The sequence below is a fragment of the Pan paniscus genome, chromosome 17 (genome assembly GCF_029289425.2).
Source record: "Pan paniscus chromosome 17, NHGRI_mPanPan1-v2.0_pri, whole genome shotgun sequence".
Taxonomy (NCBI): domain Eukaryota; kingdom Metazoa; phylum Chordata; class Mammalia; order Primates; family Hominidae; genus Pan; species Pan paniscus.
In genome coordinates, this window is record NC_073266.2 from 39,010,498 (window position 1) to 39,023,122 (window position 12,625).

Genomic DNA, 12,625 nt, shown 5'->3' on the forward strand with positions numbered 1-12,625 from the left:
GCTGCCGGGCGGAGGGGCTCCTCACTTCTCAGACGGGGCGGCTGCCGGGCGGAGGGGCTCCTCACTTCTCAGACGGGGCGGTTGCCGGGCGGAGGGTCTCCTCCCTTCTCAGATGGGGCGGCTGGGCAGAGACGCTCCTCACCTCCCAGGTGGGGTCGCGGCCGGGCAGAGGCGCTCCTCACATCCCAGAAGGGGCGGCGGGGCAGAGGCGCTCCCCACATCTCAGACTATGGGCAGCCGGGCAGAGACGCTCCTCACTTCCTAGATGGGATGGCGGCCGGGAAGAGGCGCTCCTCACTTCCTAGATGGGATGGCGGGCGGGCAGAGACGCTCCTCACTTTCCAGACTGGGCAGCCAGGCAGAGGGGCTCCTCACATCCCAGACGATGGGCGGCCAGGCAGAGACGCTCCTCACTTCCTAGACGGGGTGGCGGCCGGGCAGAGGCTGCACTCTGGGCACTTTGGGAGGCCAAGGCAGGCGGCTGGGAGGTGGAGGTTGTAGCGAGCCGAGATCACGCCACTGCACTCCAGCCTGGGCACCATTGAGCACTGAGTGAACCAGACACCGTCTGCAATCCCGGCACCTCCGGAGGCCGAGGCTGGCGGATCACTCGCGGTTAGGAGCTGGAGACCAGCCCGGCCAACACAGCGAAACCCCATCTCCACCAAAAAAATACGAAAACCAGTCACGCATGGCGGCGCGCGCCTGCAATCGCAGGCACTCGGCAGGCTGAGGCAGGAGAATCAGGCAGGGAGGTTGCAGTGAGCCGAGATGGCAGCAGTACAGTCCAGCTTCGGCTGGGCATCAGAGGGAGACCGTGGAAAGAGAGGGAGAGGGAGGCCGTGGGGAGAGGGAGACTGTAGGGAGAGGGAGAGGGCCACCACAGATTCTTAATCTCCTTAATTATTTACCAATTCTTAATGCATTTCAACTATACAACCTTTTAACCACATCAAAGGAACAAGAGAGAAGTACTGACTGCAAATCTGAGTCTAGTGGCTTGTCAAATTCATAACTCCTTTCTGAAAAACCTGCCATGGCCACAGGCACCTCCTTTAAAAAAAAAAAAAAAAACACCTTAGACAATTCATAGTTATATCCTGAAAGTCCTGACCCTGCTACGCTTCCCATAGCTAACTAGATCAAGTGTGGGTTTGTGACCCAAGAGGTGCCAATATCTAGTCACTATAAAGCAGGGTTTTCCAACTCACCACTATTAACATTTTGAACCACATAGAGTCTTTGTTATGGGTGAGCTGTCCCGTGCATGGAGGAGCAGCAGCCTGTTTAGCAAGAGCAGCAGCAGCCCCGACCTCCATCCACTAGATGGCAGTAGCAACCCTTCCCCTAGTCCTCACAATCAAACTATCTCTAGACACTACAAAATGTCTCCTCAGAGGCAAAATCACCCTGGGTTGAGACCTACTACTATAACAGCAAAGAACTAAATTAGGAATTACAGGATACCTGCTGCTTGAGGAATTAAAACAAGGCAAGCCTACTGCTAGAGCTGTACTATTCTCAGCCACCTTCTGAGTCCTGAAATATATTCAGGTTTCTGTAAGAGCTGGTGAATTGTTCTTCAGCAAAGCCTAGTGTTTGGTGATTCCTGTTTTCTGCTACAAGATGTAGCTCTGTAAATAGTCTTCTCTTATTTCTACATATCCTCCCAATGAACTACTATTATTTAAGGTAACCCAAGTATTTCTCACATTCTAAAATGCCTAATAGATCACTTGAGGTCAGGAGTTCGAGACCAGCCTGGCCAACATGGCGAAACCCCATCTCTACTAAAAATACAAAAATTAGCCAGGCGTGGTGGTGGGCGCCTGTAGTCCCAGCTACTTGGGAGGCTGAGGCAGGAGAATGGTGTGAACCCAGGAGGCAGAGCTTGCAGTGAGCTGAGATCGCGCCACTGAACTCCAGCCTGTGCAACCGAGCGAGACTCCATCTCAAAAAAAAAAAAGACTAAATTTATCTTCTGAAAATTATCTATTTTTGAAGAAAAATTTAATCTAGTGTCTTGTGATAACAACAAACTTTCAAACACTAGTTGAACAAAACACAACAGTAAATTTCAAATTTCCATGGGAACAACTTTAACTTCTTAAAAGCAACAAGTATTTGTTTAATTTAACAACTTGATTTTCTGATGGGCTAAAATAGTCTACAACTACTGTGTGTGTGTGTGTGTGTGTGTGTGTGTGTATCTTTTTTATATACGAAAAACTACACGAGAGCGCCACCATGTCTGGCTAGTGTTTTTTTTGTAGAGACGAGGTTTCGCCATGTTGCCCAGGCTGGTCTCGAACTCCTGGGTTCAAGCGATCCACCTGCCTCGGCCTCCCAAGGTGCTAGGATCATAGGCGTGAATGTGAACCACCATGCCTAGCCTATGGTATATATTTTAAACATATATTATGATAGATGCTGGGTATAGGCATATTCCCACCCTCAAATAGCTTATGGAGAAATTATCTAAGTGGCGTATATCTTCTAAAACTGAACAGTATCTGTGTTACAAAGAATAATACTTGGCCGGGCATGGTGAGCCGAGATCACGCCATTGCACTCCAGCCTGGGCTGTAAGAGCAAAACTCCGTCTCAAAAAAAAAAAAGGGGGCCGGCGCTGTGGTTCACGCCTGTAATCCCAGCACTTTGGGAGGCCGAGGCGGGTGGATCACGAGGTCAGGAGGTCGAGACCATCCTGGCCAACACAGTGAAACCCCATCTCTACTAAAAATACAAAAAATTAGCCAGGCATGGTGGCAGGTGCCTGTAGTTCCAGCTACTCCGGAGGCTGAGGCATGAGAATGGCTGAACCCGGGAGGCAGAGCTTGCAGTGAGCCAAGATTGCCCCGCTGCACTCTAGCAGGGGCAACAGAGCGAGACTCCGACTCCAAAAAAAAAAAAAAATAGGCGGGGTGCGGTGGCTCATGCCTGTAATCCCAGCACTTTGGGAGGCCAAGGAGGGGGGGATCACGAGGTCAGGAGATCGAGACCATCCTGGCTAACACAGTGAAACCCCGTCTCTACTAAAAAATACAAAAAATTAGCCGGGCGTGGTGGCAGGCGCCTGTAGTCCCAGCTACTCGGGAGGCTGAGGCAGGACAATGGCATGAACCCAGGAGGCGGAGCTTGCAGTGAGCGGAGATCACGCCACTGCACTCCACCCTGGGCGACACAGCGAGACTCCATCTCAAAAAATAAATAAATAAATAAATAAATAAAATAAAAATAAATAAATAAAAAGAATAATACTTGTCACAAAGACTATACTATTTATGGGGGATAAAAGTAAGTTAAATTTAATCCTCTCCAACGATGCCATAATAGAAACCTTTCCTGGGCCAGGGGTGGTGGCTCAGACCCGTAATACCAGCACTTTGGGAGGCCAAGGTGGGCAGATAACTTGGGCCCAGGAATTTGAGACCAGCCTGGGCAACATAGTGAAATCCCGTCTCTTCAAAAAAAAAAAAAAAAAAGAAACCTTTCCTAATATAAAGCTACTTGGAGTCCTACATAATTTTTAAGAGTATAAGGGGATCCTAAGACCAAAAAGTTTGAGAAACACTGCATTAAAGTAATACTTAATGCCTCCTTTTAATTTACCCTCTGAATTTTTATCTGTGAGAATCTTACGTATGCTGCCATAAATGTTTAAAGTTCTTAGAAAAGCTCCTGATATATCACCAGTGCTTAAGTGTTAGCTATAATAATAATAATTAGCTATAATAATATTACAGGGAAAATGTTTTTATGAAAAGACAGAAAATATTGGCCAGGCATGGTGTCTCACGCCTGTAATCCCGGCACTTTGGGAGGCCGAGGTAGGGGGATCACCTGAGGTCAGGAGTTCAAGACTAGCCTGGCCAACATGGTAAAACCCTGTCTCCACAAAAATATAAAAAAACTAGCTAGGCATGATGGCAGGTGCCTGTAATCCCAGCTACTCGGGAGGCTGAGGCAGGAGAATCGCTTGAAGCCTTGAGGCAGAGGTTGCAGTGAGCCGAGATAGCACAACCTGGGCAACAGAGCAAGACTCCGTCTCAAAAAAATAAAAAAAAATTTTTTTAGTTACTCCTGGCTTCGCTTAACTACTTGCCAACTCAATTTCCATATTATCATTATCCCCTTCAGTTTCAACAACTACATTAATTCTAAACATTCAATTATTTACCTTAAAGCAGTAGTGCTCAAAATGTGATATGGGGACTCTCAGGATTCCTGAGATCAAAATCATACGAGAGCAAAAGATTAAAAGTATAAAACAGACCAATGAATTCTAATGCAACAGAATGCAAAACACATGTAGACATGGTTTCAGATTCTACATCGCAACTAACCTTTAAGAAATTACCACTTGTTAAGTTTTGTTGCAGAATCAGAGTATTACAACTATCTGAAAAAGCTAAAATACCCCACCCAACATACTGGTCATAAACTTCAACCAGAAACATATATAGCAACAGATTGATAGGAAAATCCAGCTGTCTTCTATCAGGCCAAACATTAAGGAGATTTACAAAAATGTAATACCATCACCATTCTTTCACTAACTTATTTTGGAATATAGTTTTTCATTAAAATGTTATTTATTAAATATATTAAGCTGGGTATGCACACCCGTAGTCCCACCTATTTGGGACACTGGCAAGAGGATCACTTCAGCCCAAGAGCTCAAGGCCAGCCTGGGCAACACAGTGAGCCACTGTTACTAAAAAAAAAAAAAAAAAAATTAATTAAAATTAAAATGTTATTTATATTAAGCTGTAGTTTAATTATTTCAAATGAATTAATATATATGAAATTAATTCCTAATACAGTAACTATCAATAGATATAAACCTATATAAACAAAAGCTACTTGGAGTCCTACATAATTTTTAAGAGTGTAAGGAGATCCTAAGACCAAAAAGTTTGAGAACCACTACATTAAAGTAATACTTAATACCACCTTTTAATTTACCCTCTGAGTTTTTGTGTGAATCTTACACGTGCTGCCATAAATGTTTAAAGGAAGCTGAACAGAGCAGAGGATATAAATCTTCCTTTAAGCTTTGTAATGCAATCAAGCATAAGATGTATATGCCCCTTCCCCTCAGGAAAAGACAAGACATGATGGCTGGGTTAACAGAATGCTCTTATTTGCCAAAAGTAACTACAGTATTATAATACAGCTATAATACAGAACTTATACAGAAAAAACAGAACCAAAGGATTTTCATTGAATGATCCACAGAAAAATATGAAAGTCAGGGTTACAAAAGGGGTAATATAGTCCTTAATTATCTACAGTAACAATTTTACTGGAGTTGGTTTCTAGTACCTAAATTTTAATCACCTTCAATAGAAGGTATTCCAAGAACTCTATGTGGAACAAAAATCTGCCAATAAAAGTCATGAAAAAATATTTAACTATTACAAAAAAATCCATTATTCGAACTGTGCAGCGCTGGTCACGTTCATTAACAGAATAAATACAATCAGCTCTGCATAATAAATTACCAAGCTAAAAAGGACTATCTGGCAAAAGAAGTTAATGGCATTCATTAATTAGGGTACTTTTTTAGTTATTCTGTGAAGCATAATTTATCAATTTAAATGCCAGCACCTTGTATGGGACGGACATTAAAAAAATTACTTGGCCAGGCATGGTGGCTCATGCCTGTAATCCCAGCACTTTGGGAGGCCGAGGCAGGCGGATCACCTGAGGTCAGGAGTTCAAGACCAGCCTGGCCAACACGGTGAAACCCTATCTCTACTAAAAATACAAAAAATTAGCCGGGCATGGTGGCACTTGTCTGTAATCCCAGCTACTCGGGAGGCCGAGGCAGGAGAATCGCTTGAACCCAGGAGGCAGAGATTGCAGTGAGCCGACATCTCGCCACTGCCCTCCAGCCCGGACGACAGAGTGAGACTCCATCTCAAAAAAAAAAAAACAATTACTTGTTCACTACAGGATTATAATATTGATTGAGAAAGGTGAAACAATAGCATATTTTCCTCAGTTAGCAATGATAAAGGAGTTCTAGCTCGTAAGCCAGGACAAATTTTGGAATTGTGCTTCCAAAGTCACATATCTGACCCAACAGTGATACTCTGCATTCTGCCTAAAAGGGAAAAAGTGGCTCTATTACAGTCCTAGTTTCCTCATTTCCTCACATGCTCTAGGCCTGAATTTGCGACTTCCAAATTAAGCACGTTTTAAAGCACTTCTCATCCTACTCCCATGTCTAATTCCATTGATTAGATTTTTTGCTTTTCAAATAAAAAAAAAAAAAATTCACCAGGCACAGTGGCTCAGGCCTGTAATCCCAGCACTTTTGGAGGCCCAGGTGATCACTTGATCCCAGGAGTTCGAGACCAGCCTGGGCAACATGGCGAAACGCCGTCTCAACAACAAATAGAAAACTTAGCCTAACATGGTAGCGGACGCCTGTAGTCCCAGCCACTCAGGGAGGCGGAGGTGGGAGGATTGCTTGAGGCCGGGGAGGGAGGTCAAGGCTGCAGTGAACCGTGATTACACCACTGCAATCCAGTCTGGGCGACAGAGCGAGACCCCGTCTCAAAATAAAATAATAACTTAAAACTTTATTCGTGTTGGTGTCCTGTGTAAAGCAGAAACTAAGTACTTGACCAGAAGACAAAGTGAATATAGCATAGTTCACTGCAACCTGGATGTTTTCAACTGAAATCTATGTTTTATCCACTTTTTAAAAAAAGCCAATGGTGGTGGGGGGACTAACCACACCTTATGCCACCAAGTAGCGCTTTTGTTTCCTGCGAAGCTTATTTATTGAGATATCGTTTTGTAATACTATCTAGATACTGTGTGCTGCGATTCCTGTTTAAAGGAATCTCATTGCAGCTGAGACTACAGAAAACATGGTTCATAGTACTTCTCAAATCGCAAAGCTTGAGCTCCTTCCTCCTCCTCTTCCTCCCTCCCCTGGTCCGCGCTGCGTCCCCATCGCCCCGGAAAATAAAGCACACGCCGGATTTTCGGACGCATCATTGAGAGGCGGAGGGAGAGGAGATAGTCTTCGAATTGTTGGACTTGCTATCCCATTCTGCCTGTGCAAAATAAACCCCCACAGTAAAATAATCTTAACCCGTGATCAAAATCGAGGACCCAATTCTCTTTGGTTCGCCTCTCTCCATCGCTATAAACTTCACTGCGGCCCTCAATGCACTCATTTCTACTCCAGAGCCGCCCTACCTGTGCCGAGACCCCCATTTGCAGCATGAGTTACTCTATGACCTTGGGCCCGCTCCCCTCCCAAACTGAAGGCTGTAAAACCAAGACCCCACATCGCGCCCCGCAAACTGCAGAGGCCTCCAGGCTCAGGCCGGGTCAGCGGGTTGCGCCAGGAGGCGGCGAGGGACTGGCTCCGGTGAAGCGCTGGGAAGAGAAAACGCAGGGGGCGGAGACGGGGCCCGGAGCTACCTGCGGGACCAGCACCGGCGCTGCCCCGGTGCTAGCAATGGCTGCACGCCACCTCGGGGCTCCCGGAGCCCTCGCGGCAGTGCTGGGAACTCCGGCCCTGCCCCGTCGGCGGTCACGACCCCTTATGAACTTCGACCGCCCAGCAAACAGCGGCAGGTGGTGCGCGGACGCGCGAGCACGTTAGCTGCCTACCTCAAGCGACGGCGTCTTGGAGCCTAGAGCCTCCCGCCTCCCTCCCAGGGGCGCGAAGAGCTGGGACCGAAGCAGTAGGAAGGGGCGTGCGAGGCAACACGCCACCGAGGGTGGAACAGGAAGAGGGAGAACTGTCCGCTCCCTGAAGGGGCTGGCAAAAGAGAGGTGAAGACACAGGCGGCGGGGACCGTCAGGGACGCTCGCGTACCTTCCTTTTGCCTGGCGGAGGGTCAGACTAGAGCCAGCGGATCGCCTCACATCCGGGTATCAGGAGACACTCAGCTGCTTCTGCTGCGGCCGCCGCCTCCCCCGCGGCGCAAACACCAAACTTCCGGCGACGACGGCGACGCCTCGCTCGTCAGATGGGAGTTACCTGTGACCGTCTTGGGTGCGCTTGCGCAACGCTCCTCTTCAGCCCTAACCGGCTCAGCTGACGTGCCCAGAAGACGAAGATGGCCGCCACGCTCACTGCGTGTCACGCAGTTTTTCACCCCGGCCCGGACGGCTGGGCGTCGAGGAAAGGCGAGCTAGTGTCCATCCTCAGCGCAGGCGCGGTGGGAGGCCTAGCGCGCGCGCCTCCGCGGGTGGTCGCCTGGCAGGGAAGTGGCGGCGCCCCCTAGCGGCGGCCGCTTGTCGTTCCTGGGGTCATCGCTTTGAGCTGAAAACCACCCAGGCCCCCAGCGGTTGTGGTTTACCTTGGAAATTTGTCGCAACTGGTTGCCATGTAGGTTTTGGCTGCTTCTGTCTGCGATGTATAATCCAGGTGCCTTTGGTCTTCCATATGAGCCAATGTAAAGAAGGAGGGTGGGGCCGGGCGCGGTGGTTCACGCCTGTAATCCCAGCACTTTGGGAAGCAGAGGCGGGTGGATCATTTGAGGTTAGGAGTTCGAGACCAGCCTGGCCAACATGGCCAACATGGTGAAACCCCGTCTCTACTAGAAATACAAAAATTAGCCGGGTGGTAGTGGCGTGCGCCTGTAATCCCAGCTACTCGAGAGGCTGAGGCGGGAGAATCCCTTGAGCCTGGGAGGCGGAGGTTGTGGTGAGCTGAGACTGGGCCACTGCACTCTAGTCTGGACGAGTGAGACCCTGTCTCAAATAAAAAAAAAAAGGAGGGTGCAGTCCCTGCCCTGCCCTCCAGCACCTCCAAAAAATGCAGGGCTTCGCCCTCTCCTTGCACACTTTCTTCCAGTGTATCAGAGTGCAAGAGTCATCAGAAATTGTAAAATATTCTGCTAGACTTAGTCAGACTGAGTGTTCAGACAAAGCTTTGGCTCGCTCTTGGACGCCTCTAGAGATAGAATCCAAGATTCTATCACTAGGATTCATGGTTCCCACACTTTTTTCTTTTGTGACAGGAAGGATCTTGCTGTGTAGCCCTGGCTGGTGTGCAGTGGCACAGTAACGGCTCACTGCAGCCTCGACTTGGGCTCAAGCGATCCCGCCTGCCTCAGCCTCCCTGAGAACTGCATGTATGAAGCCCACGACACCATGCCAGGCTAATTTTTTTTTTTTTTTTTTTTTGAGTTGGAGTCTCACTCTGTCACCCAGGCTAGAGTGCAATGGCACGATCTCGGCTCACTGCAACCTCCGCCTCCCAGGTTCAAGGAATTCTCCTGCCTCAGCCTCCTGAGTAGCTGGGACTACAGGTGCCTGCCACCACGCCTGGCTAATTTTTTATTTTTAGTAGAGACGGGGTTTCACCATCTTGGCCAGGCTGGTCTCGAACTTCTGACCTTGTGATCCCACCTGCCTCGGCCTCCCAAAGTGCTGGGATTACAGGCGTAAGCCACCGCGCCCGGCCGCCAGGCTAATTTTTTTATATTTTGTAGGGATAAGGTCTCACTGAGACCAACCCAGGCTGATCTCGAACTCCTGGCCTCAAGTGATCCTCTCTTCTCTCCTTGGCTTCCCAAAGCGCTGGGACTACAGGCCTAAGCCACTGCTCCGGCTACTAGACTGCTTTTGAACATATGTTCTGTGCTACCCTTTACTTATTTGCGGAACTGTGAGGCTAGTTCGGTACTTCTGCATTTCAGAATGGGAAGAGGTGATCATAAATGGGTTTTCCCCTTCCTGCCCTCCTTCTTTGAAGCCAAGTACAACCAAAATGTGCTCTAAGTTTGTCAAACCTGATGTTTTTCTGACAATTCATCTTCCACGAATAGTGAGCTGCCTGTCAGTTTGCGCAGGGAGATGTTATGGCTTAAAAACAAAAACGAGGCTGGGCGCAGTGGCTCACGTTTGTAATCCCAGCTGTTTGGGAGGTATTGATGGGTGAGGCCATTCTTCACATTACCATAGTTGTGTTACTTGGCAAAGACCTGTCTGCTGCTTCCACCTTCAGCTCCAGTCCCTGATACACACTTTAATGACATATGCCAAACAGCTCAAATTGGGGGGGGTGGGGCGGGGGAACAGGAGTAAACTACTGGTCTGGTTAAAAGCTGGTTATTTATCAGGAGACCTGACCTATGTTTCCCTTCATCTTCGTCTTCTGATTGCCAGACAACTGGTGGGACTTCTTTTGGTTGGATAAACTACTTTGTCTGTAGTAATTCAAATTCTGGCAGACAAAGAAACCATATTAATGAGTGTCGATTCTCACAAAATAGGCCTCTGCTTCTGAGTAGTCTATTCCACTCTATATGCTAAATTGGCCTCAATCAGGAGCATAGGAATTCGTGCAAATATCAGACCATATGAAATCATAGCCCTCCGGCCAGGAGCCTAGGCCATAGCAGCTTGTTGCTCTGCTGACCCTGGTGTCTGATCCCAGCCGGTGGCCTTAAAAAAACAAGAAAAGAAATAAATCATGTATTTTCGATACATAATTCATGCCTGCAATTTATGCTGTATTTTCTTTTTTTTTTTTTTTTTTTTGAGACAGAGTCTTGCTCTGTTGCCCAGGTTGGAGTGTTGTGGCGTGATCTTGGCTCACTGCAACCTCCGTCTCCCTGGTTCAAGCAATTCTCCTGCCTCAGCCTCCAAATTAGCTGGGATTACAGGTGCCCGCCGTGACGCTCAGCTAATTTTTTTGTATTTTTAGTAGAGACAGGGTTCCACCATGTCAGTCAGGCTGATCTGGAACACCGGACCTCAGGTGATCCACCCTCCTCGGCCTCCCAAAGTGCTGGGATTACAGGCATGAGCCACCGTGCCTGGCCTTATTTTCTTTTCTAAAACTATATATAATCAGTTTCTGTGAAAAGAATAAATAGTTTGCGTTCATGGGAAAAAATAAACTTTCTTAAGCATTATTCTTTATCATTTTGAAGGATTTTTTCACTTCCGATTCATGAATACCAGTAGTCTCAATTTGTAGTGTAATTGATTAAATCTTACTCTGAACTATTATATCATATTTGTTTTTCCTTCTATCGGTAGTTTTCTTTTAGAGCATTCTATCTATGAGCTTTGAAATTTGGTTCATTTAATTTGGTTGTCTACTAAGAAACAATAATAATCTGATTAAATAATAATCCATTATTATTTAAATATCTTTGAGATTACAGTCTCTTTCAGGAAAGAGTAAAGAATTAAAGTTGGCCAGACACGGTGGCTCATGCCTGTAATCCCAGCACTTTGGGAGGCCGAGGCGGGCAGATCATCTGAGGTCAGGAGTTCAAGACAAGCCTGACCAACATGGTGAAACCTGGTCTCTACTAAAAATACAAAAATTAGCCGGGCATGGTGGCACCTGCCTGTAATCCCAGCTACTCAGGAGGCTGAGGCAGGAGAATCACTTGAACCCTGGAGGCAGAGGTTGCAGTGAGCCGAGACCGTGCCACTTGGGCAAAGACTTCATCTCAAAACAAACAAACAAAAAAAGAATTAAAGTTTTTTGAGGAAGAGTGGGAGGAGGGAGAGGAGCAGAAAAGATAACTGTTGGGTACTGGGTTTAATACCTGGGTGATGAAATAATGCGTACCACAAACCCCCATGACACGTGTTTACCTGTGTAACAAACCTTCACATGTACCCTCAAACCTAAAATAAAAGTTAAAAATTTTGTAAAAAAGAAAAATAAAAATATAACTTATAATTTGGAAATATAACTGTTACTTATGTCTACATCTAAAGCATTTTTATTAATGAATGAATAAATATTTTTAAATGTTAAAAGTTTTACAATTAGTGAGAAGCCTAGCATTGAACAGGTAGAGAATTATAGATCACAACTGAAAGAATCACAAGTTTTAGTTCAAAGGGGGTCTAAGACTACCAAGAAAATATTTTTTCAGATAACTGTAGGAAGACATTCAACTTAGAAAAAGAAAGTAGTGTTTGATAATCCAAACAAAATGTTAGTCAGGTCTCTTTAGTTAGAAAATGACTGAAATCCAGCTCAAACTCATGTGAGCAACATTAAAAAAAAAAAAAAAAAAAAAAAAAAAAGTATTGCTACCATAACCAGGAGCTATAGGGGAACTGCTGACCTCAGGTCATCCTAAAACCTGAGGATGTCAGATGATGTCAGCAGGACACTCTACAATGCCCAGCTGTTCTTTCATCTGTATTAGTTTCATTCTCAAGTATGCTTTCCTGACAACTTGGCAGAGATTACATAAGTTCACAGCAAACTGGTTTCAGTGAAAAGAGTGGCCCCCGTTCTGAGATCTCCCAAGAAAGTCCTGGGGAGATCTTTGATTGTTTCAGCTTTGATGTGTACCAGTGCTAGAAATAAACGCTATAACCTAGATGACACATCGTGGTGCTCAACATTATAGTTACATAAGTGGTGAAGGTCTTTTTCACGCCCCCTACAGCAAGAATTAAAAGACCATGTTCTCCTGCTGAACTCAAAACCATGAATGTAATTTCCTGGACTTGTTTAAATTGCTTGTTTCCTTACTCTAAATTGCAGTATATACTTTTCTGCCTTTGCTTATCAGTAGGATGTCTACTTCTGAAAACTAATAATGGAATAGTTGCATTGCTCCATGTATTATTTTCCCATTTCCTTGTTCCTTTTCTTTCTTGT

At 46.2% G+C, this 12,625-nt stretch overlaps 2 protein-coding genes across 4 annotated transcripts in view; one reads left to right on the forward strand and one right to left on the reverse strand.

Annotated features, from left to right (window-relative positions):
- ESCO1 (establishment of sister chromatid cohesion N-acetyltransferase 1) overlaps nucleotides 1-8,148 on the reverse strand; it is a 71,956-nt gene extending 63,808 nt beyond the window's left edge. For 2 of the 3 annotated variants that reach the window (XR_004667618.3, XM_034943944.3), the window contains exon 1: nucleotides 7,850-8,148. The gene's annotated coding sequence lies outside the window, so the exon portion shown is untranslated. Of the gene's footprint in view, nucleotides 1-7,641 lie in introns of all 3 variants that reach the window. The other variant, XM_014342291.5, reaches the window with a different exon arrangement.
- Nucleotides 8,149-8,232: 84 nt separating this feature from the next.
- The window catches only part of SNRPD1 (small nuclear ribonucleoprotein D1 polypeptide), a 28,326-nt gene continuing 23,933 nt past the window's right edge, over nucleotides 8,233-12,625 (forward strand). Inside the window, exon 1 of the mRNA XM_008968597.3 lies at nucleotides 8,233-8,365. The gene's annotated coding sequence lies outside the window, so the exon portion shown is untranslated. The remainder of the gene's footprint in view (nucleotides 8,366-12,625) is intronic.